This window comes from Staurois parvus, unplaced genomic scaffold (assembly GCF_062004578.1).
Source record: "Staurois parvus isolate SC_StPar_1 unplaced genomic scaffold, SC_StPar_1.0 ptg000362l, whole genome shotgun sequence".
NCBI classification, from domain to species: domain Eukaryota; kingdom Metazoa; phylum Chordata; class Amphibia; order Anura; family Ranidae; genus Staurois; species Staurois parvus.
Window position 1 is genome coordinate 8,202,377 of NW_028318158.1, and position 6,165 is coordinate 8,208,541.

General features: G+C 39.6%; 1 long non-coding RNA gene across 1 annotated transcript; it reads left to right on the forward strand.

Moving 5' to 3' along the window:
- Window positions 1-8: 8 nt before the first annotated feature.
- LOC149456401 (uncharacterized) lies at window positions 9-5,178 on the forward strand. Its single transcript, XR_016313885.1, has 3 exons — window positions 9-467; window positions 3,388-3,453; window positions 4,615-5,178. It is a non-coding gene; the product is annotated as an uncharacterized LOC149456401 (long non-coding RNA).
- The last annotated feature ends 987 nt before the right edge of the window (window positions 5,179-6,165 follow it).

The window sequence follows — 6,165 nt, forward strand, 5'->3', positions numbered from 1 at the left end:
AGCCGGAGTGACGTATCGTGCTGATCGAGGGAACAAGAAAAGGCTCGGGCTGCTGAGGGGATTTATTCCGCGCGTTCCCGACGGCCGCGAGCCACGCCTCCGGCTCCATAGGCCGCGCCCACCATGCCATGCTCAGCTGTTCGGGAGAAAGGGAAACCTGCGTCTGCTGTGGGGATGACGTCATCATGAATGGATCCCGAGGACTTCTCCTCTGCCGGCAGCGCAGAGCACATGTAGTGCCGTACTTCTCCCATGGGGGGGGGGGGGGTTAGTCAGTCATTGAGGGTCAGAATGACTGTGTGCAGAGCAGCCAGGGCTGGAAACACACTAAATGTACATGTGTTCATTTCTGCAACATTCTATGGAGGGGGTGGGGACTGTGACGTCAGTCCCTGCCCAGGAGGAGCTCAACTCCTAATACTGACATGTGCGGAACTGACAGAACTATCTCCAGGGAAATCCCAATGGTGAGGGTCATTCTGTCCAGATTTCTTATAGCATAGGCCTGAAGAAGGGCCCTGGGGGCCCAAAGCTTGCCTCATTCAAGCTGAAATCCAGGTATTATGTATTCAAATATATTCTGCACTAGCCACAAAGGATTTAAATCTACTCTGTGCGCACCTAATGCCTTTCCAGAAAAGGATATTACTGTCGTCTGCAAAAGTTGTGACCCCGTCATTGTGTTGGATGTGGCCTGTGCAGAGAGCAGAGCTGTGGGAGGGGCCCAGCAGACTCCATACTCCCTACAGAAGACAGGCAGAGCTACAGGAGGGGGCGGAGACAAGACTAGTCACCCTGCACAAGGAGAGAGATCAGAAGTGAGCGGTCTTTATTACAGGAAGCTCCTGCACAGAGCTAAAGTTTCACACTGGATGACTGTAGAAATATGGGGGAAATGCACAAAGCACATCGAGATTCACGTAAGGATACACATGACCCTTGTATTGCTTATCCCAGAGTTCAGCCTGAGGCAACACTTACACCTGCACATTTCTGCAAATCACAGCAAAAAATGCTCTACAAATTCTACAGGAAACCAAACGCAGCTAGAAGAAGCGCCTTTTGTTATACAACAAAACACACAAAGCTTACCACCCGAAAAAGGTGCAGGAGCTTGTTTGTAGACGTGCAGATCGAAATAATTTGTTTCATTTCGATTCATTTAAATCATTTCGTTGAGTTTAATTCACTTTGTTTATTCAAATTCTAATTTTAATTTTCTGAATTCAGTCAAATTGAATTCATTTCAATCGAATTTGGAAAATTTTATTCGGCATGCAAATGTATTCTGTTCGAATTTCAGAAGACAGTTATATTCTTTCGATTTTATTCCATTCCATTGTTTTTTTCTATTTTATTATTTTCTAGTCTATTCTTTTATATTATATTTGAATTTATTCAATTTTGAAATTCAAATTTTGGAAGAGAGTTATATTCTTTCTATTTTATTTTATTCTATGCTTTTCTATTCTATTCTTTTCTGATCTATTCTATTCTTTTATATTCTGTTATTTTCTGATCTGTTCTATTTTTTTCTATTCAATTATAATCTATTCTTTTCGAATTTCGGAAGATGGATATATTCCAACACTAATACATGCAGTCTTTGAAGGAAACAATATATGAATTTGTTTCTGTGAGTGTTGCTTCCCTGAACTTCTGGTCTTCATGGGAAAGAGTTAACTGTAGACAGTGCAGTCTTGAGTCAGTCTGGAGTGACAAGGAGGAAGAAGCAGGGAAGTGCCTTGCCATACTAGGCTATGGGGGCTGTGTGTTTCTATTGATACCAACAGCATACTGAGACACAATTCTAGTCCCTGCATGTAAGGGTGGTTTGATAGGATGCTTCTGGTGAAAGGAGCCGTTCTGAGACAGTAAACCTGGGACTACAGTCCTAGCGCCAACCTAACCTGGAACATAGGCAAAGACTGAGGCCCCATTCACATCTTGCTCTTTTTTTTAAGGCAATTTACATGCATTTCTGTGTGTTGTGCAAAAGACGCTCATGCACCTTTTAGGGCAAGAAGCTTTGCAAGATTTTGTCACACATGTTTTGATGTGCAACAATCGCGACAAAATCTTACAACATTTGGGGTGCTATTACAATGAATGACACCCAAGTGCACATTGCACATTTGCAATATACTCAGATAAGTGGGCAGTTCCAGCTGTGAAAAAAGCAGTCAGACAGTGTTTATAAACAGTGCAGCTTCAAACCGGATTATACAAAAATACAATGTAACATATTGTTACATTTGTATCTTTCTGTTCATTCATCTGCAGATCAAAGGGATGAATATCTGCAAATGATGTTAGTTAACCGCTTCCTCGCTGCCCTATAGTATAACTACTGCTACAGGGCGGCAGGGCTTCGCAAAATCATGTATATATTGTAATTTGCATTTCCGGGTAGGGAGCGCGCACACATGCGCTGCCCTAGCCGCACAGCCATTGGCAGCTATGGATGTCAATCGCCAGGTCCCGGCCAGAGATTTCCTGCCAGCACGCAGCGATCACTGAGTAAAACTGACAGGGGAGAGAACTGTGTGTAAACAACACAGGTCTCTCTCCTGCCAGCAAGGACATGCTGCTGTGTATTTCTCTGTACAGCAGAGAAATAGACAGCAGCATGTTTCCCTATTAAAACACGCACAGCACATAATGTAAAACAGCACACAGTTAACCCTTTGATCGCCCCAGATGTTAACCCCATCCTGCCCAGTGTCATTAGTACAGTGTCTGGGCTTTTTATTAGCACTGATCACTGTATTAGTGTCATTGAGATGTCAGTGGCAGTTAGTCAGTTCCCCCCAAAGTCAGAATGCCCGCCGCAGTCTCGCAGTCCTACTATAAGTTACTGATCAGCACCATTACTAGTATTAAAAAAAATACAAATAAAAATTCCAGTATATATACCGCCATATGTAGACGCTATAACTTTGATGTAAACCAATTAATTTACATGTATTGGGATTTTTTTCTTTTAGCAAAGACATAGAAGAATACATTTTGGCCTAAATTTATGAAGAAATTAGATTTTTAAAATTGTTATTGGACATGTTTTTTATCAAAAAGTAAAAAATATTGTGAGGTTTTTTTTTTCAAAATTGTAGGTATTTTTTTGTTTATAGTGCACAAAATACAAACACAGGTGATCAAATACCACAAAATAAAGCTCTATTTGTGGGAAAAAATTACATAAATTTCATTTAACTACAGTGTTGCATGACCGCACAATTGTCAGTTAAAGTAACGCAGCACCGTATTGCAAAAATTGGCCTGGTCAGGAAGGGGGGAAATCCTCTGGAGAACAAGTGGTTTTAAAGCAACCTGACAGTGTAAAGATACAATGTAACATATTGTAACTTTCTTTTCATTCATCTGCAGACTAAAGTGATGAACTTGTATCTGCAGATGATGTCAGTTAAAGCGACCCGACAAGTAAAAAAAAAGGTTGGTTTTTTTTCTCAATTAAATGTTCCTGTTTAACCCCTTATTAACCTTTTGTTTACTTAAATCAGCTCTAAATAACTCCTTAGTCTCCTGTCTTCAACTATTATTTTCCTGCTGATTTTTTTGTTTGTTTCTATTTTATTAACTATTATTGTTTAACATTTTTGTTGATTTTGTTTTGTTTGTTAATATATTTACACATTTCTCATTTAAATAGCACAAAACGGAAAAGAAAAACACTTTGTTTCATTTGTAAATACTAAGGTAGTTAGCTCAAATCTCAACCACGGAACTACCTGCATGGAGTTTGTATGTTCTCCCTGTGCCTGCATGGGTTTCCTCTGGGTACTCTGTTTTCCTCCAACACTACAAAGACATGCTGGTAGGTTAATTGGATCCTGTCTAAATTGTCCCTAGTATGTGTATATATGAATGAATGTGGGTTAAGGACCTTATACTGTAAGCCCTTTGATGGAATGGACTGATGTGTATGTACAAGAAAAAGTGTGTTTTGTTTAGTTTTGTTGCATTTTATTGTCTAAGGACCTAAAAAAAAATTGTTGCATGACAATATCATGAAAAAAATAGTCAATAATGGCTCTGTTGCTTTCATTCTAACACTGAGAACATGCTTTCTGAAGAGTAGAACACAAAGATGCCCTCAACTTAAGGTGGGAATACACGATTAGAAAATCGACATCCGATGACCGAGAGGCGTTTGCTCGTTGGTCGAAATCGTGGCACACATTAACCAATCTAAAAAAATAGTTTGTCAGACAATATGTAGTGTTGACGTCTTCCGTACATGTGGAAGTCATGCAGTGTGCGTGTGACCTTGTAGCCACACTCTTTCTGGCCAGGGGCGGACTGACAACCCATTGGGCCCCCGGGCAATAGGGGATCATGGGGCCCTGTGTCCTTGCCCAAACTCAAAAAAGCCTATGCAAAAGGTACCAGGGGCATCTCATGGGGCCCCCTACTGACCTAGGGCCCTTGGGCTGTGACCAAATGGTCAGTCCGCCCCTGCTTCCAGTCAGAACGAGCGATATACGCAACAATTACCAGCAATGAGTATAATATAGTTTATTACATTACCTTTATACATAAATAGTGATACATAAAAATATAATATGAATAATTCTGGTTTCATTATCTCATTAGGCCAATCTACTTTTAACATTTGAATTTTTCGTTCATGTTTACGAAGATTCCTTGGACATAAACATCCGGGTCATCTTCTGTTTCCGCTCATGCGTGATAGCGCTTGATAGATTTTTTCCCTACAACCGTCATACCACCGCATAGAAAATTGGTCGTTCGTATGTGAAACGACAATATTTTTCACTGTTGTTCAACTGGATTTTTTCATTCACAATATCGTTATCGGTTAAAACATCCTGCTCATCAACGAAGAGAAAATTGTTCGATCAGTCGTTCCACAAAATTTTAATACGATTTTCTTATCGTGTGTATGGGGTATTACTCTTATCCTGTCTGATTACAAACTGGAGAAGGTCCTGAATTGCTTTACTGTGGTGTAGTCTAAAGAGGTCCAGAACATGGCTTTGGTATCAGGAATGGATTCACAGATTACAAGGCTGAGTAGACAGAATTACAAATCCTTTGGCTTGTACTGTAAAACATTTCACATAGATATACCTCAGTATTATATATTTAGGTGCTTGTCCATAATTCAGTTGTAATAAAAGCAGTATTTAAAAAAAAGTTTTATTTGTTCCATGAGGAAGTTTGTTCCTTTTAACCAAATAAATCAGCAGTTCAAGGTTAATCCTAAATTGATGAGGGAAACTTTTATCATGGCATTATAGATTTTACTGTGGCTAAGGCCGTAGTCTTATTGCTGCAGGACAGATCTGCTGTTTGTGTAAGAAAAAAAAAAACTTTTGAAACTTTTCTTCTTCCAACAGCAGGCTTACATTTTCCATGACGCACCTGAATTGAGAGTGCTCTGCTAATGGCTATTTGGCTGTAGAAGAAGCAAAGTATCAGGAAAGATTTGATATAAATCATGTATTTTGTTCCTGTCGTTTGGGACTTCTTTGTAAACATAGGGCAGTAAAAGTAGACACATTAGGACATACAATAATATGATGCTTTGCTTGGAACACAACTCTAACTTCCAACTCTAAAAGCTGCTCACGTCAGTTGGCCTGTGTGGAATAGGGATTCACATCGGACCTCTGCAGGAAATGACTCTTACTGCCAATCAGTATGATTATTTTATTGGTCAGTACACTGTGTATGACTTGGTCATATGACGGTTTCATTAGTTTCCTGCATGGTTTAGATATTCGGCCTTGGGCCAAATGGAGCCCATAAAATCTTTTTTGTTCAGTGGCTTTTATTGAAGTTTTAACAGGTACAAAGAGACTATTGCATTCAAATACAAGCTCAGTATGCACAGTTAAACAGTGCAGTATCAACTCAAGGTCCATAGGACATGCACAAATAATAAATTGCTCTTGACCATATACTAAATAATTGAATAGATTATACCAGATCCAGTAATCTAACATCTTCTCAACCATATGAGCTTTAGTGTAGACTAGTACAAAGTGGAGAATTCTTATACATGTCTATTAGTACATACTAAGGGAGGGACTTTAGAGGGATGGAGCTAATTCCAAAGTGCAAGTTTACTATATCTAAACTACCCAAAGAAAATGAAGGGAGAACAAGAAGTATTTGTAC